Genomic DNA, 21,087 nt, shown 5'->3' on the forward strand with positions numbered 1-21,087 from the left:
GTATGAACAACTATCCCAGTTTGCCTGAGACTGAGAGGTTTCTCAGGACCCAGTGCTAGAAGTAGGAAAGTCTTGGGCAAATGGGAAGTTAGTCACGCTGGCTATCAGAGGACAGGGATCATGTGAAACCCCATAGAATTAAGACTTACCTGAGCTACAAACTAAATGGGGAAGTGCTGTTTATAACTAAAGAGATCAGCATAGGGATGCTGAAGACCAAGCTGGCCATTGCCGAATGTGCCATCCAATCTGGACAGCTGGTCAACCCTGGATTATTGGCTAACTCCAGCACTTCTCTATGATGAGAGAGCTCTGCATCCCAACAACTCTTGCTCATTCTAGCTTCCCACACTGCTCTCTCTTTACAGAATGTGCTTGATGGCTATGATTATCTTTCAAAGAAAGAGATGTAGCACCAACATCAGGAGGAGGAGCAAAGAGTTAAAGCAGCCTATTATAAATTCTCATCCATATGTTTTGATAGATTTGGGCACTTTGACAACCACACACTTACTGAGAAAGAAAAAAAGTACAAGTCTGTAACCATACCATCCTGGATGTGTCTGATCTTGTCTGATCTCAGAAGCTAAGCAGGGTTGATCCTGGTTAGGATTTGAATGGGAAAAAGAAGCAAATAAAAAAGTGGCATGGCTCTCCTACTCCTGGCTTCTTCCTTTTCACCAATCCCACCTGCCTGTTCTGCCTGATCCAAGGCAAGAAATTGTCAGTTTGTGTCTTTCCCCAGGGTGGATGTGGCTCCCCGCCATGTCAGCTAATTGACCACCTTGAACTCCCCATTTTCAACAGCTTGTTCTGGCCAAGGGGAAGTCCTAGAGATCAGGTTGGGACTCCAAGCACCCTCTCAGCGTGTACTCCTACCTGAGGCCAGGTCTACACATCATGTATCCTCAGCTCAGCTTCTGTCCATCAGAGCAGGGTATCACTTCTGACCAATGGTTTTGCTCTCATCAGTCTCTCCTAAGACGCACTCAGAGACAAGGACTTTATTATTGCTTCAATTACTCTATCTTACAGGACACATCTAAGAATTAAAATATTCTGATGACCAGGTTATGTTAACCACTCCAAAATACTCTCTGATTTACTGTAACAATCCAAAACAAAACAACCCAAACATAATGAACAGGAGTTTCATTCCTTCTTATTCTAATGTGTAATAATTACAGAACTTTAATGAATCATCTATATAGAGATAAACCATATCCTAATCTTGTATGAGCAGTTGAGTGATGTGCCTTAGATCACATACCTAGTAAGAGAAGAGCTGTGCTTCCGCTTTGGGCTAACCCAAAGCTCATGATCTTTCACCCACAACACGCTGAGTGGTGCTAGCCCTCCTTTTTGTCTTTTTACATGGCCCCAACCCATGTTATGTAAGAAGGGTAGGGTCCTTCTCAAACAGAGGTATGAGAGAAAGGAGGAAGGGAGCAAAAGGGAGATGGTAACCATCTCTTCTGCTGTTGTTGATCCCTTAAGTCAATCAGTAAATGTTTCTTTCTGTTTCTCTCTTTGTCTTTCTGATATCTGAGTCTTTTTTGGTGTTTTATTCAAAGTCAAGCTTTCTGGCTTGATATGAATCCTGTCTAGACTATAAATAGTCATCTCCTCTAATTTCTTCATATTTTCTTAATGCTTTCTCTTGCTCATGTTGTGGTTCGCAGGTTTGTACAGTTTCTTCTATGCTGGGCTAACAGTTCGCATAGGGAGTTTTGGCTTTCCCCAGAATCCCTAAAAAACTCTCTGGTCCTCTCCCTTGTTTGCGTACAAATCAACTAGCATTTTAATTTTTTTTAAACCTCACCTAGGTGTAAATTCTATCCAGACTCCCATTCAGGAGCACCTCTTTCTACCCAGGACCCTAACAGTATTTTGTTTGGATCATGGAGCCTTTTCAAAACTTCTTTCTGGGTGTCTGGAATTTAAAAGTAGCCTGATGGTTACCCTTTCATATTTTAAAATTTTGTCTAATTTGTGCAGTTCTCATTCTATTTTCTCTTTTCCAGTGTGTGATTATTCCCTAATATATGTTAATTCATATGCTTGTAATTTGGGTGTTATTTTATTATTTGAATTCATATGCCTGCCATTTAGAATTTATCTTCTGTCATTCTGAGGTCTTTGCACATTATTCCAGTTTATTGCAATGTACAAATTTCATCAAATATGTTATATATTCCTTTTCCATTATTAGTATTCAGTGTTTTTGGGTCTTTGAGAGGCTCAATGCCAGGAAAATCCCAGGGGAAGACAAAACGCATGTGCCCAGTAGGACTTGTTGAAAATGATTTCAGATGAGTAACGTTGTTGTTTTTTTTTTCTTTGACATGGAGTCTTGCTCTGTCACCCAGGCTGGAGTGCAGTGGCACAATCTCTGCTCACTGCAACCTCTGCCTCCCAGGTTCAAGCGATTCTCCTCCCTCAGCCTCCTGAGTAGCTGGGATTACAGGTGACTGCCACCACGCCCGGCTAATTTTTGTATTTTTAGTAAAGATGGGGTTTCACCATGTTGTTCAGTCTGGTCTCGAACTCCTAACCTCGTGATCCACCCACCTCAGCCTCCCAAAGTGCTGGGATTACAGGCGTGAGCCACCGCGCCCGGCTCAAAGCAACTCTTAGAGGAGAAAGGAGGATAAAGGCATAAGGAGTTGGGGGTGGTAGTGTGTGACTTGTGAAATTGAGAATCACTAAAAGCTGTAGGTGAAGGGGAAGGTCCTCAGTGCATTTCAAGATGACAGAAATAAAAGGCGGCTCCATTGGTCAATGTTACATCTTGGAAGTCAAGAGGCTAAATCTGCTCATGGTATTTAGTTGTGCATATTGATTATTAACAAAATAATACATGTAATTCTTAACAAAATATTAGAAGCCTCAATAGCAGAAAAATAACAAAATCTATTTTAGAAAAACTTAAATCTTGAGACGGGAAAAAAAATAAAGCGATAGACAAGTTTTTACACAGAACAGACATGAACACGTTATCTTAATCTCCCGGAGGCTTTGGGCCATTTTAATTCTTTTCCAACTTACAAATTACCTTAACATTTCTAAGGGACACAGATGTCTTACATTGATAAGTAGAATGTCAAGCATCACTTCCAGTAACAGGAAAAGAATCCACCGCCTTTAATTTTTACATCTAATTGACTTCAGTTCAGGTGTAGTCAAATGTATATTATTTCTTAAATTGACACCTTCCATTTAAGAGGTCTTATTTTATATGTGTCAGAGTCACAGGTGTGAAATTAGTCACTGGGAAGGCTAACTGTTCCAGATTCTTTTGACCTTATGGCTGGAGGGAATTTAATTGTAACCTCCTAAAAAGAAAGGAATTCTGGCCACTAGGGAAGATGATTACATGGTCATTGACAATGTGAACTTGAATGGCTACATTAGCTCTTTAATTATAATGAATCAAGAAGAAACATTAAAGGTTGGAAAGGAGGCACCTGGTAGGGGATAATGACAGGTAGTTATGCAAATGGTATCAACACTTACAGAATGAAGAGACTGGAGCTTCTTTGAGCCAGTTTGAAGATTTCAGCCAAGAGAAGTGCAAAACTCACAAAAGGTTCAGTGTCATTAAAACTACTCTGTCAAGTGGCACACTTCTATTCAGTAAACTGCAAGCTGGGGTTTTTCTTGGCTAGGAAGGTGGCTCTGTTGTCTTGTCTCCCTTGAATTTTTCATGCTAATTTTTTTCCTTCTTTTTTTTTCTTCCTTTTTTTTCTTTTTTTCTTTTTTAGTCTGTGTCTTTCTATGTTGCCCAGGCTGGGCTTGAGCTTCTGAGCTCATGTGATCCTCCTGCCTCTGCATCCCGAATAGCTGAGATCACAGGCATATGCTCTTCATGATAATTTAGTATTAGTTCCCTTAAATGTGAATGGAGGGGGAAAGGAAAATAAAATAGCTGAAATCAATTGAGTATATGAAAAGCTCCCAGTAACCAAGTTTTCTTCATATAAGTTCTCACAATTAAAAAAAAATTGTTTTGTTTTTGTTTTTTAGTCTTAGCTCTGGCTTTAACTTCTATCATCTCAAAGCACCTAGGGCTCTTCTTAATGCACAGAACACACTCATTAAGACTAAATAAATAAATTAATGATAGGAATGGATAATTATGTGAACATGAATGTTATAAATGAGAAATAAAAGCAACTCAAAATGAAATTAAAGGAAACAGATTCAGTATTAGATCTCAATTTACATACCTTTTATAACACTAAAAGTAGATGTATTTCTTGGAATTCTTTAAAGAAAGTCTGTTGAGAACAATTGTGAGATCATCATTTTTAGTCAGAGATGACTTAATTAAGGTAAGGATATATAGACAGCTTTTACCACCCACAGGCAAAGTACTGTTGTTTGTCAGAATAATGAAACTGGTTTCTGTTTATAGAAAACCAGACGGTCCTCATTGGAGTTCCTTCTTCTAAACAATGAAAAAACATGCCCCTGTGAAAAAATACGTTTTCTTAGGATGTTGAATCATTACCTTGGGTGGTATGTTTAGGGAGAGAACAGTTATTCCTCACTGCTAATGCTTCCTTCCATGTGGCTAGAACTTCTGTTAGAATCATTTCCCTCTGCCTCCCTTGTTACTTCTCTCCGGGGAAAGATGTTTTATTTGATATGAAAATTTGGGAGAAGACACTGAGCCTCACCCTCTTCTCCAGTGCCATCCTGCCCGTAAGAAGCCCACATTATTGGTTCCTCTAGGCCAGTCTTCTCAAAATGTGTTCTTGGGCCAACAGTACCAGCACCTGGAGACATGAGAATTTGTTACATAAATGCCAAAGATGGCCTGTGTATATTGGGCCTATTATTTACTCCCTCACAGGAGGCTGGGAGCGGTGAGCTCAAAAGTCCAGCAGTGCCAAACTCAATGTTTCCACACCCAGTTGTTTTAAACATAGCCCAGATAAGTAGGTTCTTAGCCATTTAGATACTTTTTGTTTTGCCTACCCTGTGAAACTGCACCTGACATCTGCTAGCCATTGATAGGAGAAATCCTGCATCTATACCAAGACTCCTAGCTCTGCTACCCTTGGGAGCTCATTGACCCAGAGACTCTGCCGGGCTGCTGAGGGTACCACTTAGTAATTGTAGTTCTCCCCTCTGATTCCCTTTCTCTCGGGAGTTCCCTTGTCCTCCTTCTCTTCAGAATGGTCTCATGCTCTGAGAAACTTCCGCCAGGAGCAGACTTCTCAGTGTCACCCAAATAAAGCTTGCTGTGTGTTACTGCCCCCTCATGGTCACATCATTTCATCAGCCCCCAAACCCCTGGAACTCACTCCAGAATTCCACATTTTCTGATTTTACCTCAGATCTATCGGATCAGAAACTCTTGGGTCGGGCCCAGTAATCTGTATTTTAATAAGCCTGGCAGATGATTCTGTTGCCTATGGGAGTCTGAGAACAACTGCCTCAAGTTTTATAGGGGAGGGCCCCAGTGGGGAGGCCTACAGCTCTTCAGTATATGTGCTGTGACCTGACAGGTAAGTTTCTGTATTACTTATCTGTTGCTGTGTAACAAATTGCCCCCAAAACTTAGTGGCTTAAAACCACAAACATTTACTATCTCACAGTTTTTGTGGGTTGAGAATTTAGAAGCAGTTTAGAGAAGTGGTTCTGCTCAGGCTTTCTCATGTGGGTATAGTCAAGGGGGTTGGGGCTTCAGTCATCTGGGGGCTTGCGGGCTGGATGATCTGCTTCCAAGGTGTCTCAGTCACGTGGCTGTTGGCAGGAGGCCTCAGTTCCTCATCATAAGAGTGCCTCCACAGGGCTGCTTGGGTAACCTCATGACCTGGCAGCTGGCTTCCCTCAGAGAGAGAGAGATCCATAAGAGAGCAAGACAAGTCATAATGTCTTTTGTGACCTAGCCTTAGAAGTCACATTTGTCATTTTCACAGTATCCTATTAGTCCTATGAGTCAGCCATATATAGCATGGAACAGGGCTACACAAGGACATGAATACCAGGTGGCAGGCATCACTGGGCCGTCTCTCTAAATCAGGAATGAAACATTGGCAACCTGTGTCTCCCAAACATGATATGTCTCAATCATCAAAAGTTAATATTTTACTTCTGTTTATGCTCATGCCTCATTTGATTGGGGAAAAGCAATGTTTTTTACTAACCACCTCAAAATCCAACATATAAAAATTATAAATCATGGTGACCTCTTTTTGAATAAACTGTTGATAACTAATAACATATATAATCTTTAATATATATCTTTAATCTTTTATATCTATCTTTATATATCTCAATATATCTTTAATCTTTATATATATGAATAAACTATATATCTTTTTGAATAAACTATATATCTTTACCGGGATGTCCCACAGCACCTCAAGGACAAAAACTCCTGATCTATCCCACTGTGTTAGTCTACTTTGAATTGCTATACAGGGATATATGAGGCTGGGCAATTTATAAAGAGAAGAGGTTTATTTGGCTTACAATTCTGTAGGCTGTACAAGAAGCATGGTACTAGCATCTGCTCAGCTTCTGGTGAGGCCTCAGGAAGCTCACAATCAAGATGGAAAGTGAAGGGTGAGCAGCGTGTCACATGGTGAGAGGGAGCAAGAGAGGAAAGGGGAGGTGCCAGGCTCCTTTAAACAACCAGATCTCCTGTGAATTAACAGCAAAACTCACTCATTACTGGGAGGAGGGCACCAAGCCATTCATGAGGGATCCACTTCCATAACCCAAACACCTCCCACTAGGCCCATCTCTAACAGTGGGGATCACATTTCAACATGAGATTGGGAGGAGATGAATATCTAAACCATACCACCTGGTAAACCTATTTTTTCTTTATTTCTTTTTAAAGTAAAGAGCACCACCATCCACCAAGCTGCCCAAGTCAGAAACCTGGAAACCTGACTCCTTTGCCCCAAGTCCTGTTACTCACTGAGCCCTGCTTATTCGATCTCCTGAATGGCTCTCAGATTGGACCACCTCTCTTCTTCACCAAAGCAGTCTCTCAACAGGATTGTTGCAATAATCTCCCCAGCTGTTCTCCTTGCCTTCCATGTGAAAAATAGTGTAGAGGCAGGACAGAGTGGAGGCAAGGAGGCCAGCTGGAGATGTCATGTCAATCCAGTTGAGAGAGAAAGTCATGATGATGGAGAGGGCTAGACCAGTCTGAGAGTGATTCAGGAGATAAAATGAACAGGACTCCCTGATTTCTCTAAAGTGATATCTTCTTTCAATTCTTTGATGGTTCTCCTTTGCCCTCAAAGTGTCAATTCTGAGAAGGCTATGCGAGACCTTCATGGCCTGGCTTGACTTACATCTCCAGCTTTCTCTTTTAGACACTATCCTGAGCCAGTCAGAACTTGTTAAATCCATCATTGCCTGTTTCCACTCAACACCAAACCCTTTTTATATACTTTCTCCTCCACCTGAAATGCCCTTTGCCCCACCCTGTTCACTCAAGGAGCTTTTATTTGTTCTTCAGGTCTTGGTTTAGATGTTTCTTTTTTTGGGGGTGTGACCTTTTGGGACTTACAAGTTTGGATTAGAAGCCTTTCTATGATCTCCCTCAGCATGGGGTAGTTAATCATAGCATTTGCTAATATTGAAATGTCAATTTACTTGACTCTCTCCTCTACAAAACTGTACAGTGCTTGAGGCAGGGACCATGTCTTACAGACTTTTTTATGCCAAGTCCCTGCCATATGTTTGGCACTTGATATCATTTGTTGAGGGAATGAATGCTTTTATACTTATTATTTAATGTCTTTTGCTTATTATCTCAGTGGGGGGTTGTCTTATTGGTTGTCGTCTCATTATTTGGTTTATGTTCTCTCCTCCCTCCTTCTCACCCCCGTACTTCCTTTCCTCTTTCTACTTCATTTCTTTTCTTCATACATTCCCAAACATTTGTTGAGCTCCTACTGTATACCAGCAAGTGCTTTTGTAACTTCTACTATTTCTTCACACCTTCTGTACTGGATTTCTCTACTTGCTGTTGTTTTTAATTTTTACTGTGAAAGGGGATAATTTTTAAGATCCTTCTAACCTGTGTCTAACCTTGTAATGAAGATAGTGGACAATGCTTGAGATGCCTGAAATACTACTCTAAATGCTCAGGGATGTGGTCACTTGACCCATGGTGATGCACAAGTCTGACTATCTTCTTAAACACATAAAAATACTTGGGTGAGCATGTTTACTGGGTTCCTTCTAGAGGAACGTATTTGTGAAGAAAAGGACACCAAGGTTATCTGCAGTACTTCACAGTGTGTGGGTGGATGTTAATGTGGCTGTCTCCAATCACAAATTATAGGGGACTTATCCGACAGTGATGTGCTGGTAAATTGGCTGTCTGGAAAAAAAAAAAAAGCCCTGATGTGTAGCATTTGCCAGTTTTCATGATATAAATACTCCCCTCCTGGCTGATTTCAGGCTACTAATATGACATCACTGAATATGGAGTTGGGAAGTGATAGGGAGAATCGGCTCATCGCTGCTGAATCAGGGGCATGGGTTTCCAGGAAGAGAGTGCTGGACAACTATTGTGAGGTTGTCTAGTGTTTTGTCTCCTTTTCTGAAACTGGTCCTAACCATGGCACTGTTGACACACAGATTATTCTGACGGGAATAATTGGAATAATCAGAATGATGGGAATAATCAGCTCAACTGGGCTGAGGAAAGTACTTTCTAGATTTGGAATTGGTTTGGCTAGTTTCATGAATAGAGAAGATATAAATTGGGAATTAGTACTGAGACCATTTCCTTCGAATGGGCTTAGAACAGAATAAACCCACCTGCAGCAAGAAAGAAGCAGCAACAGGAGATGGAGAGAAGGGAATGTCTGGGTTTGTACAGCTCTCAAGCAGTGCCTCTGTCTATGGAGCTGTGGGACTCCCTTGGCCTCTTGGCTTATGCTAGCTCCATCTTATTTGAAAATCTAGATCTTAATAGCACAAAGAATCTGGCTGAAAAACAACAATCAACAATATCTTTTCTAATTTATCTCCCAACCACCTATCCAGAAATTAACCTCTGAAATAATAAATCCTTGATTATAGGTTTAAAAGAAATGGTTCTTACAGATGAGAAAATCTCTTTCACAAGAGCAACTTCCAATAGGCCAGTGGTTTTCAAAGCATCTTTCCTGGACCCTTAGGGTCCAAGAAACCCTAGAACTCTGTGATGTCTTGGGGACTAGAAAAACTAGTACAGTGGACAGAGGTCCAGACTCCAATTGTAACGTCACCTAAAGCAGCTCTGGGCTTATGTACTTTAGAAAGATGTTCCATTTGCAATTGTATTCATACAGTTTTCCCTGCTGAAGCCTTAGGTAAAATTGAGAAGAGGTTGGCTTGCTTTCTGTGTCCTTAGTTCTCCCTTTCTGCTGCTGCCTTCCTCCTGGGCACCTGGCCTCACCCTCTCTTAGAATCTTCCTGTCACTGCCTCTTGCAGAAGCAGCTCTCACGAAAGGGCAGATAACTTACAGTACATGAGGATGAAACTAACTGATAAGTCTAAAGGTGTTAACTTTCTAATACTATCTGCATCTCAGTGGAGGACAATGTAAAGCCCAGGGCAGAAGCCATAGTAATAAAATTTCGACCATCGTCCAAGAGGTGGATGTGGAAATGAGATGTGGGTAAGATGGAAATATTTTCCTGCAACTTCGGAATTTTCCTAGTAGACAATGAACTCTTTGCGTCAGTCATGAGGTGCATTTCAGAGTCAAGGGCATGAATCCTCCTTACTCAGGAAATGGATATGAGATGGAGTGATTTCCAGTTTTTTACTCTGGTTTTGCTTAGACAAAGTACTTGCATTCCTGGTAGTAGCATTTTATTTTTTAAGTTTTGCTTTTCAATAGCAAATATAAATGAATGCACTGAGCTGGGGTATGTCCGCTTACTTTTTTGAAAAACAAAACTAGTCCTTAATGATAGTTAGTACTTTTCTTGGCTCAAGATTTTAGATTGTTTTTTAATAGATCTCATAGTTCTCTAAGTGGAGGTGGCACACCTAAGTCACAGCACTAGGGAGATAATCAACAGGAAGATGGACATATGAATTTGGAAAAAATCCAAAACTCAAAACAATACCTGAGGACACCTCTGAGCATAATCATTGATATAAATTTGTGAAGCATGGTACCTCAATGTGGAGGGCAGAATAAGGTGTAGAATACACTTTGGCTGAGGAGTTCTAACATGCCTGAGGCTTCAGATGGAATAAAACACATCCTCAGAAACCTCCAGGAGAGGAGGAAGTGTGACATTTTCCGCCCATGTCTAAAATGTGGAAATTACCTGGATTCCCATAGGTTTTCTTACTGACGTTAGGGACTGTAACAACATGTAATAGGATTTTATAATGAGCACATTCCCTTTGAATGTGTTCACTGTAACCCCTAGATTATATTATGTATAACCTAATTAACAGGACATCGAGTAGATTTTCAGTTAGTACACTAAAGGCAATTACTACTTAAATACTCAACAGTTTTAGGGAAAAATAGAAAAGGTGATTTCATCGCTACATAAATATATAACATAAAATAACATGCACTCTTTCTTGTGTCCTGTCTTTTGTTTTTCATTTGCCATTGAATCATTTGGCTCTGACATTTTGCTATGAATCTTGTTTAGCTGGTAATTGCTTTCACTCAAATGGGCCATTTATATATGAATTTCATTTTAATAAAATTTTCTCTCTGATAAAAGTCTCTTGTTTGCCTATCTTAAATTTATAGGCCAAATTTTGTTCAATTAATAATCTTTTTTTTTTCACATTTCTTTAAGGCTTTCTTATAGATTTCCTTTTTTTTTTTTTTTTTTTTTGCGTGGAGTCTCGCTCTGTCGCCCAGACTGGAGTGCAGTGGTGCAGTGGCATGATCTCAGCTCACTGCAAGCTCCGCCTCCCGGGTTCATGCCATTCTCCTGCCTCAGCCTCCTGAGTTCATGCCATTCTCCTGCCTCAGCCTCCCGAGTAGCTGGGACTACAGGCACCCGCCACCACGCCCGGCTAATTTTTTTTGTATTTTTAGTAGAGACGGGGTTTCACCGTGTTAGCCAGGATGGTCTTGATCTCCCGACCTTGTGATCCACCCGCCTTGGCCTCCCAAAGTGCTGGGATTACAGGTGTGAGCCACTGTACCTGGACATAGATTTTCTTTTATAGCTTTTTAGTGTCATGTTATTTGGTGGTGTGATTTGATCTTTTTTTATAAAGTTTTTTTTTCTTTGCAATGATGGGATTTTCCATCATTCTGTTTATCTTTCCTGTTTCCCTGCCACTGAGTGCAATTTTTTCATACCTGTACAACTACATGTTTTAGAATTTGACACTACCTCTCATAAGATTTTGGAAGACTACAAGAGTGAAGATTGCCTAACATAAAATGTTTGTCATGGTCAGAGCTTTCTTTTTTAATAAGGTCAATGAACATGTCAATTAAGCCTTTGCTACTCTTCTTCCCCATGCCAATGGGATGGAAATAGCCACCAAGATGAGCCAGAATGGGCAATTTTCTGAATATCTACTAAGTGCTGCTGGAATAGAAAACCCATATGCCATTTCCTTTACTCTTTATAATAATCTCCAATGTGAAGTAGCAATATCTTCAGTTCATTCATGAGTGGTCTCACATGGGTATCAAGAGGATCACACAAATTTCCTGGTGCTGGGCATTTTCTTGCATGTTTCTATATACATCTTAAAAGCTGTCATAGCTGGGCACGGTGGCTCATGCCTATGATCCCAGTACTTTGGGAGGCCGAGGTGGGCGGATCATATGAGGTCGTGAGTTCGAGACCAGCCTGACCAACATGGAGAAACCCTGTCTCTACTAAAAATACAAAATTAGCCGGGCGTGGTGGCATATGCCTGTAATCCCAGCTACTCAGGAAGGCTGAGGCAGGAGAATATCTTGAACCCCGGAGGCAGAGGTTGTGGTGAGCTGAGATCACGCCATTGCACTCAGCCTGGGCAACAAGAGCGAAACTCCATCTCAAAAAAAAAAAAAAGCTGTCATAGATGTAAGCTTTAGGCAAACTCACAGTACTTCCGACAGCCTGATGTTCTGGCTGCTGCACTATTTCTCAAATGATTTCTAAATATTGGTGGCATCTTTGATTTGTTCCTTTCTTTTTGTGAAGGGGGGCTTGAATAAATTGAATTAAAAGGAATTTGTCATAAACAGCTGCTATTTGTTAATATTTCCCAACTGATTTTGCCCAGTAGTAGAGATTTCTAGAATTAAATATTTAGGATCTACTGGCCTTGATTTGTTTTACAGGTGGATCAATTGTTTATTCATGTAACAAATATTTATAGAGAACTGACTGTGTGAAGTTATTTGTTATTTCTAACTGTTGTCATCAAAAGAGGATGAATCCCAACTGGAAAGACTAACAGATAGGCACATTTCTCTAAAAAGAAAGAAGATAGGGAGATGAGGTTATGGATGAGGGTAGTAAGATGAAGATTGGAGGGTGCATGGGGGGAAATGGTCAAGAGGTTGTTGGCTAGAGGTTGCCAGGGATTTATGGAGGAAAATATATGTTTAATTTTCATGGAAACATCCAGGCTAGGTATTATTAGCCCTTTTTATAGTTGAGGAAATTGAGGCTGCTCAAGGGACACAGTTACATCTGTATAAAACCCTGTGCCATCATGGTAGGGTGTCTGGGAAGGGGGGGCACAAAGGTGAATGTGAGTGAGCGATAGAGATGTCCTCTTCTGAGCCACAATATGACATGTTTCAGGAGTATTTATAAAGTTGTATCACATACAGCATAAACCCTCTTTTGTGTCACCACAAAATCAATAATGAAATATTGTGACTGAGAAAAGCTATTCTATGGGGTATACGAATATAATTCTTGTGAATAAATTGAGTTTGGGCGTTTTGGATTATGCCAAAGGTCCTTAGTCTTGCATGAGGATGGTACTGGAGGAAAAATGAAGCTTTGAGAAATAAAATGTTTGCCAGAGCTTGAACTCACATCTGCTGAGTTGGAGGCTGCTGTTTGTAATGCCTGTGTTTAGTCCAGAATATGTTAATAGAGTTTACCCACAGGTTTCCCCAGAAGTATCCCAATCATGGGTTGGGCACTGTGTCTCATACCTGTAATCCAGCACTTTGGGAGGCTGATGCAGGTGGATCACCTGAGGTCAGGAGTTTAAGACTAGCCCCGCCAACATGGTGAAATCCTGTCTCAAAATACAAAAATTAGCTGGGCGTAGTGGTGCATGACCGTAGTCCCAGCTACTCGGGAGGCTGAGGCAGGAGAATCGCTTGAACCTGGGAGGCAGAGGTTGCAGTGAGCTGAGATCGCGCCATTGCACTCCAGCCTGGGTGACGAGAGCGAGATGCTCTCAAAAGAAGAAGAAGAAAAAAAGTATCCCAATCACTCTGGGAGCTCCAAGGACGCCGTGACCACACATGAGGAGGTCCCAGGGCTTACAGGAGCAATTGTGGAAGGAATAGACTGCTATCCTTAATTAAAAACAAAACAAAACATTGACCAACCAGTTAATGTTCTTTTGTGTTATTCATGAGAAATTCAACTGTATTTTGTACATGCTTTCTTTTCACGTTGAGATGTCCTACCTATCAAATAACCAATCTTCAAAGATTCATTGAACAGGAAAGGGATGACTGTAGAGTCTTGATAGTTGCATGCAGCACTGAGGCACCTTTTAAAAAAAATGATTGAAATATGTGGTGAAACCTCATTTAACAAGCCACACCCATAGCTGCTTGTTCCTCAAGTCTAGTTTAAAAAACCCCATTTATGTGGAATAATTGCCTTCTTTTTATTCACGGTAGGAATTCTCACCAGTACCATTGGCATCCCCTGACTGCTTGTTAGAGATGGAGGATCTCAGGCCCCACCCAAACCTTCTGAATTAGAATCTGCAGTTTAACAAGGTCCGCAGGTGATTCATATGTACATTACAGTTTGAGAAGCACTGCTCTAAGGCAATTTTAGGCTCTGAGGTAGATTAAAAATTACCAGGAATATCTTTGCCCTGCCTGAGCTTGCGTATAATGGCAATTAGTTGAAAGCACATGAATTAGCAATTGACAAAAGGCAGTAAGAGTTCCGTGCCAAGCCAGTGGTACCCACAGAAAAGGCTGTAAATGTTGGGAGAAAGAGCAATCACATCCAATTAGGTCTACCAGGGAAGATTTCAAGCCGTCTGCTGCCTTCTGGTATTTCAAATGCTTTTAACTTCCAGCACGTGCCATAGACCCCTGTAGCCCTAGGGGGCAGTGTGGTATAGTAAAAAGCAGTTTGTGTCACCTCCCCAGTGTTGTTACTCTGTGGTAGCCCTGGGATCTTGGAAGACCACTCAATCCCCACTGAACCTCAGTTTCCTGAGGAATAAAATAAAATGCACTTTCCTTATAGGATTTTTGTAAAGATTCAAAGCCAAATGCACATAATGTCTAGCACATATCAGGCCCTCAATTTCTCCCTTTCCCATCTTCTCTTTTGTCTAATCCATAGTTAACCTAATTCATAGTTACAGTGAAGAAAGCTGTGCTATTTAGTGCTGTCCAAGCATGTTCACATGTTATGTTAAAGCAAATACATCTGAAAGAAGCTGTCAACGGTGGCTGGCTCGCTAAATAGCTAAGTTTCCTAATGGGTAGTGCTTGCAGAAGAAGTAATCTAACCCAACTGCTCATGATGGTTTATAGGAATTCACAAGATGACTTCAGCCTTTTGTTTATTTTCTTACCTTTCAAGGTAGTGTTAAGCCCAGAGCATGGGTATGTTGCAGTGGTGAGAACCTCCACAGGCCTAGATCTAAAGCAGTGGTTCTCAAGCTTTGATTGTATGTTGGAATTTCCTGGGGATTTATAAAAACTTCTGGTGCCTCAGATCGCTTCCAGACCAACAGAATAGACTTTCAGGGGTTGGAAAGTTAGTTAAGAAAGCATGCCAGGTGATTTTAATGTGTTGTCAAGGTTGAAAACCATTATAACCCGTGCATTACAGGCTTAGTACCACTATAAACCATTCATTACAGGCTTAGTACTTAAGTGTAAGCAAGTAAGAGGCTTCTGCCCCAGTGGTGTGGCTTCCCTGTCAACAAACACATAAGGTTCTTGTGGCTTCTGAGAAAATTTTAAGTTTAATCTGTTTAGAGTGTGACAGTTGAAAAAGAAAATCAAGCTCAGCATTATGTATCCCAATGTTACATATTTTTTTTTCCAGCTTTAAATGGGGTCCTTGGGTCCTTGCTGGTTTCATTCTATATTTTTTATAACATTTGGAATACTTGGTACTATCAAGTTTATTTTCTTAGAAATTTGCTTGCATTTCTAGTTTCTCTTTATCTCTTTATGATAGAGACATTGCTTATCCTCAATCTTTGGGGAGGGACTGATTTGTTTTTTCAACATTTGTATGTTTTCTAAATTTTTATGAATCTTCCTTGGGTATTTTCAACAAAATTAATCAGTAAAGACACTTAAGATCCATCAAGTGCAACTTGGGCATGTTAAAACACACAGTTTGGTGTCAGTGAGACTCCGAGCTCCTTCTGTAACTTAAAGTCTGGGAAGCAATAAACATGTTTGATTCACGTGCAGTGAATGGAGATAATGAGACTCACTTCCTCCCAGGACTGAAGTGAGGACTAAACCAGTTAATTCTCACAAGAGTTACAAACAGTGCCTGGTGCCTGGCAAGCACTCAGTAAGCATTTGTGTATTTTATTATTCCAGGAAGCAGGGTCAGAATGTAACCAATATATTTGGAAATGGGGTCATATGGTAGCTGGCTATGATAGCAAAAGGCTTTAATTCTTTATCTTTATAAAAATATGAGAATGTTAAAGAATAAAATAGTGTGTCACAATTTATTATCAATAATTGAAAGAGTTTGTGGCAGTTCTGACACCTTCTGGTGGGTCCACATATTTTCCCTGGCGGAAGGTATATGCATGGACGTGGCATGAGCCGTGCTGCCAGTGTTAACGATTAGCCAAGAGATATTTATTTTTATTTTTTAATTTCTGTAGAACTTATGAAGACAACAGAGAAATCTGTTGAAGTAACTAAAGCATCTTTAGAGAATGAGAACTATAGATATTTTGACTTATTACTATTTTCTAAGGTTATCTCCACATCTAATTCATCAACATCATATTCTACCTTCAAAACAGACTTTAAATCTGTTGACTTTGTTGCTGCAAACACTGCTCAATTCTAGTTCTACCCTCTGCTTCTGTTCCAATCTAGGACTACCAGTAATTAACTCCCTGTTTCTACAGTGTACTAAATAGCAGTCCAAGTGGTCTTTTAAAGCACAAATTGAATCCTGTGGCTTCCAGGATTAAACCCTTTCCAGTTCTTTGGAGTGCTAATTGCCACCTGCTATGTGGAAGAGGACACCCGTGACAGCTCCATCTTCCTTCTAGTACCCTAGCAGTAAATGGTGTTCAGTGCAAATTTTTACACGTATGCTAAAATGACCATAATAATTCTTTAATTGTGTTGGGGGTTTTACAGAGGGTATATATTTTCCTATATAATTATATTTATTTTTGTTCATGTTAGGATCTGAGCTAGTTTTAATAAATATAGGTGATACACATGAAAGGTACAAAGCAAATAGTATGTGTTTTCAGATGGTCCGTGTTTTAATTTTAGTTTTAGAGAAATAGACCATACACACAGAATATTTAATATTATTTATACAGTTTAAAAGTAACAAAACAAAATACAATAATAGAGCAAAATATCAATTTTGAATGCCCTTGTAAATACCTCCATAATCTCATCCCTTTCTTCTCCCCTTTACAAGGTAACTGCAATTCAGAATTTTGTATTTATTATTGGCTTGCTTTTTTTCTCTTTTGGTTTTTGAGTGAATATACTTTTTTCCTTTTTCTCTTTTTTACTTAAATTTTTAAAAATTGTATACAATACAATTATAAATATATACAATGCAATTATAAATATATACATCATGTACAACATGATGCTTTGAAAGATGTGTATGTTGTAGAATAGCTAGATCAAACTAACATAGTGCCTTTCATCATTTTTTGGGGATGAGAACACTTAAAATCTCTTAGTGACGTTTAAGAATACAATGCATTATCATTATAGTCACCAGGTTGTACAACAGCTCTCTTGAACTTATTCCTCCTATCTAACTGAAATTTTGTATCCTTTGACCAACATCTTCCAAACCTCTCCTTCCCTCCACTTCAGCCCCTGGTAACCACCATTTTACTCTCTGCTTCTGTGAGTTCAACTTTTTTAGATTCTACAATTGAGAACATGCAATATTTGTTTTTCTGTATCTGGCTTATTTTGCTTAACAGGATGTCCTCCAAATTTATTCAAGTTGTTGCAAATGATAGAATTTCCTTCTTTTTAAAGACTGAGTAGTATTCCGTTGTGTACATATACAACATATTCTCTTTATCCATTCATCCACTGATGGACACTTAGATTGCTTTTGTATCTTGGCTATGAACACTGGGGTGCAGATATCTCTGACATATTTTATATCCTTTAGATGTATACCCAGAAGTGAAATTGCTAGATCAAATGGGTAGTTCTATTTTCAGTTTTTGGAGCAACCTTCATACTATTTTTCATAATGGCTGTACTAATTGACATACCTACAAACAGTGTACCATGGTCCTTTTTCTCCACATCCTTATCGACACTTGTTATCTTTTTTGTGTGTGTTTTGTTAGAATAGTCATCCTAACAGATTTGAAGTGATACCTCATTGTGGTTTTAATTTATATTTCCCTGATAGGGTGATATTGAGCATTTTTTCATATGCCTGTTGGCCATTTGTGTATCTTCTTTTGAGAAATGTGTATTCTGGTTTTTTTTCCTGTTTTTAAAATTGTGTTATTTGTTTCCTTGTATTGAGTTGTTTGAGTTCTTCATATCTGTTTGATATGAACCCCTTATCAGATGTTTGCAAAAATTTTCTCCCATTCCATAGGTGTTCTCTTCACTCTGTTGATTGTTTCTTTGCCTGTGCAGAGCTTTTTAGTTTGATGTAATCCCATTTGTCTATTTTTGTTTTTGTTGCCTGTGCTTTTTGGGTCATATCCAAAAAACCAATATTATGAATCATTACCCTTATGACTCGTAGTAGTTTTACAGTTTCAGGTCTCACAGTTAAGTCTGTAATCCATTTTGAATTGTTATTTGTATATGGTATAAGATAAGGGTACTATTTCATTGTTTTGCATACAGACTTCTAGCTTTCTCAACTCCATTTGTTAAGACTATCCTTTCATTGGCCCGGTACAGTGGCTCACACCTGTAATTCCAGCACTTTGGGAGGCTGAGGCGGGCAGATCACCTAAGGTCGAGAGTTTTGACCAGCCAAGCCAACACGGAGAAACCCCGTCTCTACTAAAAATACAAAAAAATTAGCCAGGCGTGGTGGTGCATGCCTGTAATCCCAGCTACTCGGGAGGCTGAGGCAGGAGAATCGCTTGAATCTGGGAGGCAGAGGTTGCGGCGCACCGAGATCGCGCCATTGCACTCCAGCCTGGGCAACAAGAGCAAAACTCCATCTTAAAAAAATCCTTTTCCCATTATGCATTCTTAGCTCTTTTGTTGAAGGTCAGTTGACAATATCTATGTGGATTTATTTCTGGGTGCTGTCTTCTGTTTCATTGGTCTATGTGTCTGTCTGTATGTCAGTACCATACTTTGAAAAATAACTGTAGCTTTGTTGCATATTTTGAAATCAGGAAGTATGATTTCTCCAGCTTTGTTCTTTTTCAAGATTGTTTTGGCTACTCATTTGTGGTTCCATAAGGATTTTAGATTTTTTTTTTTTCTATTTCTATGAAAACTACCATTGAGATTTTGATATAGATTACATTGAATCTGTAGATTGCTTTGGTTAATATGAACATTTAAATTAAGTCTTCCAGTCCGTGAACACAGAACGTCTTTTCATTTTTTGTCTTCCTTAATTTATCTCATCAATGTTTTGTAGTCAGTATATAAGTCTTTCAACTCTTTAAATTTATTCCTATTTTATTCCATTAATGCTATTGTAAATGGGATTGTTTCCATCATTTCTCTTGCGGTTCATTGTTACTATATAGAAACACAACTGATTTTTATATATTGATTTTATACCTTGCAACTTTACTGAGTTCACTTATGGGTTATAACGTGTGTGTGTGTGTGTGTGTGTGTGTATGTGTGTGAGCATGTGTATGTGTATATGAAGTCTCTGGGGTTTCCTATATATAAGATCATGTCATCTGCAAACAGGAACAATTCTATTCCTTCGTTTCTGATTTAGATGGTTTTTATTACTTTCTTGTGTAATTACTCTGGCGAAGACTTCTAATACTATGTTGACTATAAGTGGTAAGAGTGGGCATCCTTGCTTTGTTCTTGATCCTTGGCTTTTCTTTATTGGGAGTTTTTTTTTTTTTTTTAATTACAGATACGATCTCCTTACTAGTTATAGATCTGTTCAGATTTTCTATCATGATTCAGTATTGGTAGGTTGTATGTTTCTAAGAATTTACCATTTCTTCTAGATTATCCAGTCATTTGGCATATAATTGTTCATAGTAGTTTCTTTTTATTTCTGTAACATAAGTTGTAATGTCTCCTGTCTTATATCTGATTTTATTTGAATTTTTTCTCCTAGTCTAGCTAAAGATTTGTCAATTTTGTTCATCTTTTCAAAAAACTTAGTTTCATTGATTTTTTTTCTATTGTTTTTCTACTCTCATTAATTCCTGTCTAATATTTATTATTTTTCTATCTGCTGCTTTTGGGCTTAGTTTGTTCTTTCTCCCTGCCTAGTTCCCTCAAGCATAAAGTTAGGTTATTTATTTGCAGATCATTTTTTTTTTTAAATGGACATCTAGTTTTTCCAGCTTCCTTCATTGAGAAGACTGTCCTTTTCCCATTTTATATTCTTGGCTCTTTCATTGAAAATCAGTTGACTATATATGTGGATTTATTCCTGGGCTGTTTCTTCCATTTCATTGTCTATATGTACATTTATTGCTATAAACTTCTCTCTTAGACTGTTTTGCTGCATCCCATAGGTTTTGGTATGTTGTGATTTGTTTGTCTCAAGATATTTTCTAATTTTCCTTTTGATTTATTTTCTGACCCACTGGTAGTTTGGGTGTGTGTTGTTCTATTTCCACATATTTTTGCATTTTTCAGTTTTTCTTCTATTGATTTGTAGTTTTATTCCATTGTGGGTAAGAAGAGATCCTTGGTATTTTAATATTCTTAAGTTTGTTAAGATATATTTGAGACATAATTTTTCCTAGAGAAAGATCCATGTGCACTTGAGAAGAAAGTGTGTCTGCTGCTGTTGAGTGGAATGCACTATATAAGTCTATTAGATTCCTTTGGTCTAAAGCAGTAGTTCAAGTGTGCTGTTTCCTTACTGGTTTTTTTGACTGGATGTTTTTATTGAAATTGGGGTATTGAAGTCTCTCACTATTTTTATATTGTCATCTATTTTCCCCTTCATTTCTGCCAGTGTTTTCTTTGTACATTTAAGTGTGTTAATGTTGGGTTTCTATATATTTATAATTGTAATGTTATCCTAGGAAACTGACCATTTTATCGTTATATAATATCCTTCTTTGTCTGTGACAGTTTCTGACTTAAAGTCTGTTTTTTTCTGATACTAATATAATCAATCCTGCTAAATTTTAGATAATTTGCATGAAACATCTTTTTCCATCCCTTTATTTTCATCCTCTATTGGTCCATAAATCTAAAGTGAGTCTCTCATAGATAGTATATAGTTGGATCTTGTTTTTTTTTTTAATCATTCACCTGTTCTACATGATTTCAGAATTTAAGTTATTTATATTTAAAGTCATTATTTATAGGAAAGAACTGAACTTAAAATAGAATAGTCTATTTTAAGCTGATAACTTCAATTGCATACAGTAACTCTATATTTTTACTTCTCACCCCACTACACTTTGTTATTGATGTCTCTATTTACATTTATTTATGCTTTGTATTCATTAACATATTTTACAATTATAGTTATTTTAATACGTTTATCTTTGCCTTTTAT

The 21,087-nt window shown here is 38.7% G+C and overlaps 1 long non-coding RNA gene across 2 annotated transcripts; it reads right to left on the bottom strand.

Annotated features, from left to right (window-relative positions):
- Window positions 1-3,141: 3,141 nt before the first annotated feature.
- LOC129049547 (uncharacterized) lies at window positions 3,142-5,868 on the bottom strand. Of its 2 annotated transcripts, none has more exons than XR_008512715.2 (4): window positions 5,605-5,868; window positions 4,683-4,781; window positions 4,230-4,280; window positions 3,142-3,890 (listed from the first exon to the last, which is right to left on the bottom strand). It is a non-coding gene; the product is annotated as an uncharacterized LOC129049547 (long non-coding RNA). The 2 variants fall into 2 exon arrangements; XR_008512714.1 differs by having other exon boundaries at window positions 5,341-5,841.
- Window positions 5,869-21,087: the final 15,219 nt, after the last annotated feature.

The sequence above is a fragment of the Pongo abelii genome, chromosome 14 (assembly GCF_028885655.2).
Source record: "Pongo abelii isolate AG06213 chromosome 14, NHGRI_mPonAbe1-v2.0_pri, whole genome shotgun sequence".
NCBI lineage: Eukaryota > Metazoa > Chordata > Mammalia > Primates > Hominidae > Pongo > Pongo abelii.